The sequence below is a fragment of the Bison bison genome, unplaced genomic scaffold, assembly GCF_000754665.1.
Source record: "Bison bison bison isolate TAMUID 2011002044 unplaced genomic scaffold, Bison_UMD1.0 scf7180017858739, whole genome shotgun sequence".
Classification (NCBI taxonomy): Eukaryota; Metazoa; Chordata; class Mammalia; order Artiodactyla; family Bovidae; genus Bison; species Bison bison.
Window position 1 is genome coordinate 76,629 of NW_011489311.1, and position 7,867 is coordinate 84,495.

At 37.6% G+C, this 7,867-nt stretch overlaps 1 pseudogene; it reads right to left on the reverse strand.

Moving 5' to 3' along the window:
* Positions 1-1,360, reverse strand: part of LOC104980236 — a 2,197-nt pseudogene extending 837 nt beyond the window's left edge.
* Positions 1,361-7,867: the final 6,507 nt, after the last annotated feature.

Genomic DNA, 7,867 nt, shown 5'->3' on the forward strand with positions numbered 1-7,867 from the left:
TAGGACCAGGAACTGCTGTCCTTGCATGACTCCACCCCTTCCCCCATTATCCTCTATGCACAACTTAAGATATAAAAACTACTTTGGAAAATAAAGTGCGGGCCTTGTTCACCGAAATTTGGTCTCCCCATGTCGTTCTTTCTTTCTCCTTCTGGCTGAATTTTTCCTCTGAGGCGGGGAAGCTCGTCAAGCCTACTAATTTTGCCTGGGCTTCTAAGATCTGACCGGGGAGGCCTTAGTGTCTCCTCTCCTTTGGGAGAACGGGAGGACGCCTGCAGCCTTCGTAGGTGACGTTAATTCCCTGCTTTGGAATTTTATTCAGCCTCTTTTCTTCACTGAATTTTTCTACTGAGCTATCCTTATTTCAGCCGCTTTTCTCCACTGAATTTCCTCACTGAGCTATCCTCATGCTATTACTCTTTATATCCTTAATTAACGTTTAATTAAGCAGTTGTTTCCTGATCCTCGCCGACGCCATCTCTCCTTCGAATACCCTGGATCAGCAGGGGCTGGACCCCGGCAGGGTGAGAAAAAGGAAAATATTGGACATGTTGATGGAGTGGTACCTGCCTATTCTGTGGATCAAGGCTAAGGCAATAAGTGGGACATAGAAAATCAAGACAGTGAGAAAGTGGGAGACACAAGTGTTGAGCACCTTAAGGTATTCTTCCCTGGAAGCTATTCCCGGAACTGTCTTCAACATTAGAGCATAAGACAGAACAATAAAGACAGAATCAACCCCAAAGGAGCAGAGTATCAAGGCCAGCCCATAGATAATGTTCACATAAATAGACCCACATGCCAGCTTCATCACATCAGGGTAGAAGCAGAATGAGTAGCATAGAACAATATTCCTACAGAAGGGAAGCTGTTGGAGCAGAATGGGCAAGGGGATCATCAGTGCTACCCCTCGAGCCACAACAGCCAGGCCCATCTGAGTAATGCGGGAGGGAGTCAGGACTATGATGTAGCATAGTGGGTTGCGTATGGCTACAAAATGGTCAAAGAACAGTCAGCAACATGGCTAACTCCATGAAAGAGAAGGTGTGGATGAAGAACATCTGAGCCAGGCAACCATGGAACTCAATCTCTTGATGGTTGAAAAAAAGACTTTAAAAACAGTGGGCAGTGTAGACATGTCTATGTCAGTGGTGGATAACAAGGACAAGAATACATATTGAGGCTCAAGAAGGCTGGGAGTCTTGTGTACTATGTGAATGATGATGCTGTTCCCCAAGATGGCAGTCACATACATGATGCTCAATGGGGTGGAGATCTAGTAATAAGATGCCTCCAGTCCTGGGATTCCTGACAGAAGGAAGAAGGGTGTTTGATGGTGGGTGCTGTTGAGCATAGACATGATGGTGAAACCTGAAAAAAGAGAGTGTGTGTAGAAAGTCAAGCAGTAAAGTTAACTCAGTTTCATTCCGTAGTTGAAGAAAGAATTTAGAGGCAGAGGAAGGTAAATTCTGTTGTATGAAGAGAAGATTGAATAGGGTTGAATTTAGTTTAATTCAAAAAGCCTATGTAGTATTTTTAGGTCATTCATAACTGTTTTGTGAGTATATTTGTTGGTGCATTGGTAGCATCCAAACACTGCCAGGTAAACTATGCCAAAGGATTTTAAACAGAAAGATCTCACAGATCAAATGGAAGATTCACAAATGACATGATTAATTTAGTCATTTTAAAACATGCAGTGGGGGACTTTCTTGGCGGTTCAGTGGTTAAGACTTTGCCTTCTAACTCAGGGGGTGAAGGTCCAGTCCCTGGTTGAGGTGCTGGGATCCCACATGCCTTGTGGCAAAAATCAAAACAAAAACAAAACAGAAGTAATAGTATAATAAATTCAATAAAGACTTTAAAAATAGTATGCACCAAAAAAAATCTTTTATAAAATAAAACAAAACAATGCATTGGAAATGAGGGTAAAGATGGGATTTATTAACACGTTTAAAACAGTGTACAAATGGGAAACAAAGCCTGCAGTACCTGAATGCTGGATTATGCAATATTCATATGTCCTGTCTCTCTGCTGATGGTGTTAGAAAGACACGGTGAGGTCTAAGCAAGGTAACCCCACAAGTGAAAAGTCCTTGGAGCCAACACTCATGCTCACTCTATCAGGCACACAATAGCATGTATGTATGGCTACAGCTTTAATTTTTCACCAATAAGGCTGCCCAACATGCATAAATTCTTTCCATATTTCTTGGGCTGAGAACATGGCGACCATAGCAAAACCACAATCGATGTTATTAATGGGCGACTGATTTAGTTATTTATAAAATAACTGTCATTCTAGGCATGCTATTATCATACTTCTGATTTTTTTCTATTCATTTGCTATCTAGAAATAACATGTTTGTTCTATCATATATTTCATATATTCTGTATTTAGCATGTCTTAACATGACCTACAACTTAGCCACCATCTATATTTACTATAACTTATTAATGTTGCCTATGTCTTATCAGCTACTTATTTGTTCTGCATAATAGCACTTAACAAATAACATACATTCTACCTAAATCTCAAAAATACAAATTTATTCAATTTGTATGCTTAATGCAGATCATAGCTTTTATCTACCCCACTGTCTTCTTTTCTGTACTTGAATTGAATAGTCTCCAATCATACAACAAGTACTCATGACTACTTCTTGGGATATGAAAGTTCTTGCTTGAAAAGAGAGAGAAACAAATTGTATAAACAAAAGAAACAATAAAGAAAGATTGGAATAGACAAAATTGATAAAAGAGAAATAAATTAGCAACTGTTTGTGACCAAAACCCTTTCAAATAAGTACAATTAGAGACAGAAAAATAGAAACCTGAGTAACACAGAGTTATCAAATATTTGTTGAGCACTTATTTGACAGGATCTCTAGGTGATACAGATGATATACAACTTATGAGCCCTTCTCTAAAGTTTCTTGCAGAGTATGACACACTGGGGAAAAGATGAATCAATTCAAAACTAGGAACAAAGAAAGACATTATAAAATGATCTCTCACTATGTTATTTACAGAACTTTAATCAGTAGTTTTTCATCAATCATTATTTTATTTGATAATGACTTCACTCCAACAAAGAGGAAGCCGGGTTTATTGTTTCAAAGCCAAATTAAAAATAAAAACAAAGGAAAATAAAAACTAAAATCTTCTTAACAGACTTGTGTGTGCTTAGTCACTCAGTTGTGTCCAGCTCTTCGTGATCCCATGAACAGTAGTCCACTAGGCTCCTCTGTCCATGGGATTCTCCAGGCAAAAATACTGGAGTGAGTTGCCATTTCCTTCTCCATAACGGACTTAGGGGATAAACAAATTCCCAAGGCCATGTGACTTTGAGTCAGTCAGTATTAGAACCTAAATTTTCTGTCCTACTACTCTGTTTTTTCAATAACACCCTTGTTAAGTTATAAAAAAAATAAATACAAATAGTAGGTATACAGTGAAAGGGTACTAAATAAGGAGTTGTAGAGTCATAGCAGAATTCAAGGAGAGAATCAAATATGAGCTTGTATTTGGGTGATGAAAAATTTTAATTAGAACAAGTGAAATCACTTGTTCCAGGCTGACTAATTCCAGGCTCACTGACTTATAAGAGCAAAGATATAAACAAAAGCAAAAATGAACAAGCAAATATAGCAAAAGTATAGACATCAGAATAAGACTTATTAGGGCAGGGCACAAGGAGTATGCTTCTGAATGATATGAAGAGTTGAAAAAGAAACAAAAATAAGATAGAATAGACGGTATAGTGTCTTGTTAAAAACCATAGGTTGGGGTAAAGAGGATGTGGTATAATTAGGGTTTCACTGAGTATCAGAATGCAAACCATCAGTGCTAAAGACAGCTTGGATTTACTGCAAACCTCTTGGCTACTTTTATACCCACTAAGAGGTCAAGTGGTGAGAACCTAAACAATTGTATTTGATCCACCAGAGAGAGATATAGACAAGGGCACTTTTAAGTGGAGGAAAAACAAAACAAGCAACAACAATGAACAGGATTCAATTGACAATATAAAGGGGAAGAAGTTCCTTGTCTCTCATTTTACACCAAAATTTTGAGCCTGGTTTCTGGGCTTAGAGAATGACATGAAAAGACATTTTAGGCAGTTCATGAACAAGAACTAAACTTTCTCAGAGAGAGGGTTTGATTTAAAAAGTCCATTTTAAAAACATTGTATCAATTATTTTTTTCTAGCATTATCTCTAGTGCCTTATTGAGAATTGGAAGGACTGGACTGGGCAGAGGTAGAGCTTGTTTATGGAAAAAGGGACATCACTCACACAGAGGTCATAGCTATTGTCAAGGAGGGGAAATTTCCCCCCTCCTTGATTCCTGGGTTCTTTTTGCCATTCTAATAATTAAATGTTGACAAGTCAGATTAACAAGAAAAAATTTAGTATGCATAGAGGTCTAATAGATATGGGGCATAAGAAGTAGCCACGGCGGCAGCTTTTATACTTTTTAAACAAAGGAACAATACCTATGAGAAGAATTGACAGGGCAAAGAAATTTAGCCTTGACTGCTTAATTAGTAAAGAATCTAAACAGAGTTTGGGCTTGGGATAGTAAATTAAAAAGGAAGTGGAAAGTTTTATTAACATGGGCTTCTCACCCTGAATCCCAATCTCTGGTGATAGAATATCTCTTGGTAGGGGAAGGGTACCTTTCACATGAGAGACTTTCCTGCTTTCGGGGACAGAGAGAAAGCTTTTCTTACACTGCCTGTTTCTCAAGTAACTTTAATTCAAAATAATCAATATGCCATTGTGCCATATTTTGGGGAGGCCTGCCCTGAGAACTAGCACTAAAATTAGGAATAAATGATATCTATAATGGAAAGGCTAGTCAAGAGAATTAGGGCTAAAATTGGTTAGTAGATGTAGTTTTCAGGAATTTGGAGAAGGAAAAAGAGCAATAGTAATCAACTATTTCTATTAAGAAATAATAGTATTAAGTTAAAAGATTAAAAGAGAACTGAATACCAACTCTCCCAGGAATAAAAAAATGAGTGTTTCAGTTATTATTGAAGACAACTATTCTATAATTGAAGCTGAAGAACTGAAAAATCCCCTGTATTGTAGCTGATGGTTAGAAAGATTGTGGGTAAAAGTGGTTTTAGACTAGAGCACCAGAAATCAAGTATGAGAGGCGGTGTCTAGAAGTGAATGGGTAGTGCAAAACTGGTGGTGGAAAATGTAAACTATATAAGTTACAGCAAAAACAGTACTAGCTTTTTGCAACATCAGTTCAGTTCAGTCACTCTGTCATGTCTGACTCGTTGCAACCCCACTACTGCAGCATGGAAGCCTTCCCTGTTCATCACCAATTCCCAGAGCTTGCTCAAACTCATTGAGTCAGTGAGGCCATCCAAACATCTCATCCTCTGTCGTCCCCTTCTCCTCCTGCCTTCAATCTTTCCCAGCATCGGGATCTTTTCCAATGAGTCAGTTTTGCAAGATAGCAGGAATAAAAAAGACAATTTGAAATAGAGTTTAAGAGCTTAAGCTCTGGAATCAGAAATCCCCAAATCAAACTCCTGCTCCCACCACTCCTATAATATATTAGACTTGTGATCTTGGTTAGCCGCTTAACCATTTTGTTCCCTGTAAAATGAACCAAAGGGATCCTATCATACTGCCACTAAAGTAAAGCTTTAAACTAAGCAGATAAGCAGAGAGTGCACTGTTGGAAGCTGAGAGCGGTAACAAGGAAGGAAGGTTGGATAGGGCTTAGCAGGAAAGAGGGGGTTTGGAAAGCAAGGACATCTTCCTTTCAAAGCCCTAGTTTTGTGAAGTCCTTCCACTGTAGAATACAAAAGAACAACTGCACTGTTCAAGTTCACAACTCTTGTCATTTGTCATGCTGCACAATACACACATAGGAGGGCTTGCTTTTTCTCCTAAAGTATACTTTCAGAAAATATACGGTGTATCATATAATTTCCCTTGGGGAACCTGAAACAAAGAAGATGCTTAGGTACAGAATCGTATTTTTTCTAGGTCATTTTAGAGCTGTGGAGCATTGGTCTCTCTGAACTAGTCCTGTGGTAGGAAGACAGGAAGGACTTTACTTGCTGTTGGAAGTGGCAAAATGCCTCCATAGACCCAGTACAAGGAGCAATAAGACTAAACTACCTAGTAACTCTCATCCTATGTGTTATCCTCAAACATTCCTACAAAATAAAGAATGTGAGAATCTGCCTCCCTTTCATAATAGAGGGTGGATAGTACTATCATAAATCACTTATGTTACATTTAACATTTAGATAACTTTGTATCTGTTCCTTCCATGCTAGAGAATTAATGCTGGGAAAGATAAAAATATTTAAGAAAAGGAGAAAGTGAATAATGGGAGCTTGTGGAAATGGAGATATTCAAAAAATAGGAAGGATATCAGCTTCAAAACAGTACTTCAGGATGTGAGAAGACATGAAAAATAAAGTCTAACATGATAATCATGAGAGGAAGCACTATAAGGGCACAAGCAATATTAATGGTTCACTGACCTTAAATTCAGCCACTGTGAGAACACTTTTCTTTTCAGCTTTAACCACTGTGAGAACACTTTTCTTTTCAGCCTTAACCAACCTTTTCCTGTGAACTTCCTCTGAGTTATAATAAATTACTGCTTTCAGGTCTTCACACTTAAAGTTTAGTCAGAAAAGTCTTAGGTCACATTTGGGGCCACAGCACCTACGGCAGGGTAGCTGAACTCTGGACAACGGTTGGAGCATTTATTCACATGCTGTAGTGTTTTGGCACTGTTGGGGCATTTTCCAGGTGGAAAAGTTTAGTTAAAAAGCCATCTGGCCTTCCAAATCCCTTGAGGATTGGCCAGGTCTTACAATGTCTTAGGAGATGACAGAATTCCTCAGAGAATAAGGTTGGGGCACTAAAATTGAAAAGAAATCAGGCCAGAAAAAAATATTCTTTCATTTTCTTTATACAGAGAAAACAGTTTCAGTGTCTAAACATTTCTGTGAAGAGATAATGGAAGTAGCTAGATCACAATAAGATTTAGTGCTGTGTCTGAGTGTGTGCATGTGTCTGAGAGTGTATGCCTGTGTGAATGGAATAGTATCAAAAGATTAGGACTTATTATTTGTAGTTAAAAATACGTTTTTCAAGAACCTTCTTTAAAAATGTCAATCTCAATTATATTCAATGTGAAAATCACTGTCACACATTTGAGACAATGCAAGTTGAGGCAGATCAGTTTTGACAGAAAAATTTAAAGCATGCTAGTTAGTTTTCTTTTGGATAGATTAAAGAATTCAAGATTGTTTAAAGAAGATCCCCCAAAATAGACAAAAATATACCAATTCAGTTACTGATGAGTTTTCCTTTAGAGCCATGCACACATAGACTGTTAGAACAAAAATGAATGGAAGATTATCATAGATTCTCACTTATAGATGTGAGTCCCTGAGGAATGGATAAATACATGGTACATATATAAAGTGGAATATTACTCTGCCATTAAAAAGAATGAAATAGAGATTGTCAAACTGACTGAAGTAAATCAAAGTGAAATATCATATAATATTCTTATATGCAGAATCTAGAAAGAAATGATGCAAATGAACTTATTCACAAAACAGAAACTGACTTACAGACTAGAGAATGAATTTATGATCATGCGGGTTGGGAAGGAGGGCAAAGGGACAGTTACAGAGTTTGGTATCAACGTGTACACATTGCTATATTTAAAATGGGTAAACACCAAGGACCTATAGTATATTACAATGAACTCTGCTCAATATTATGTAACAACCAAATGGGAAAAGAATTTTTAAAAGAATGAATACATATATACATATAACTGAATCACATTGCTGTACATCTAAAGC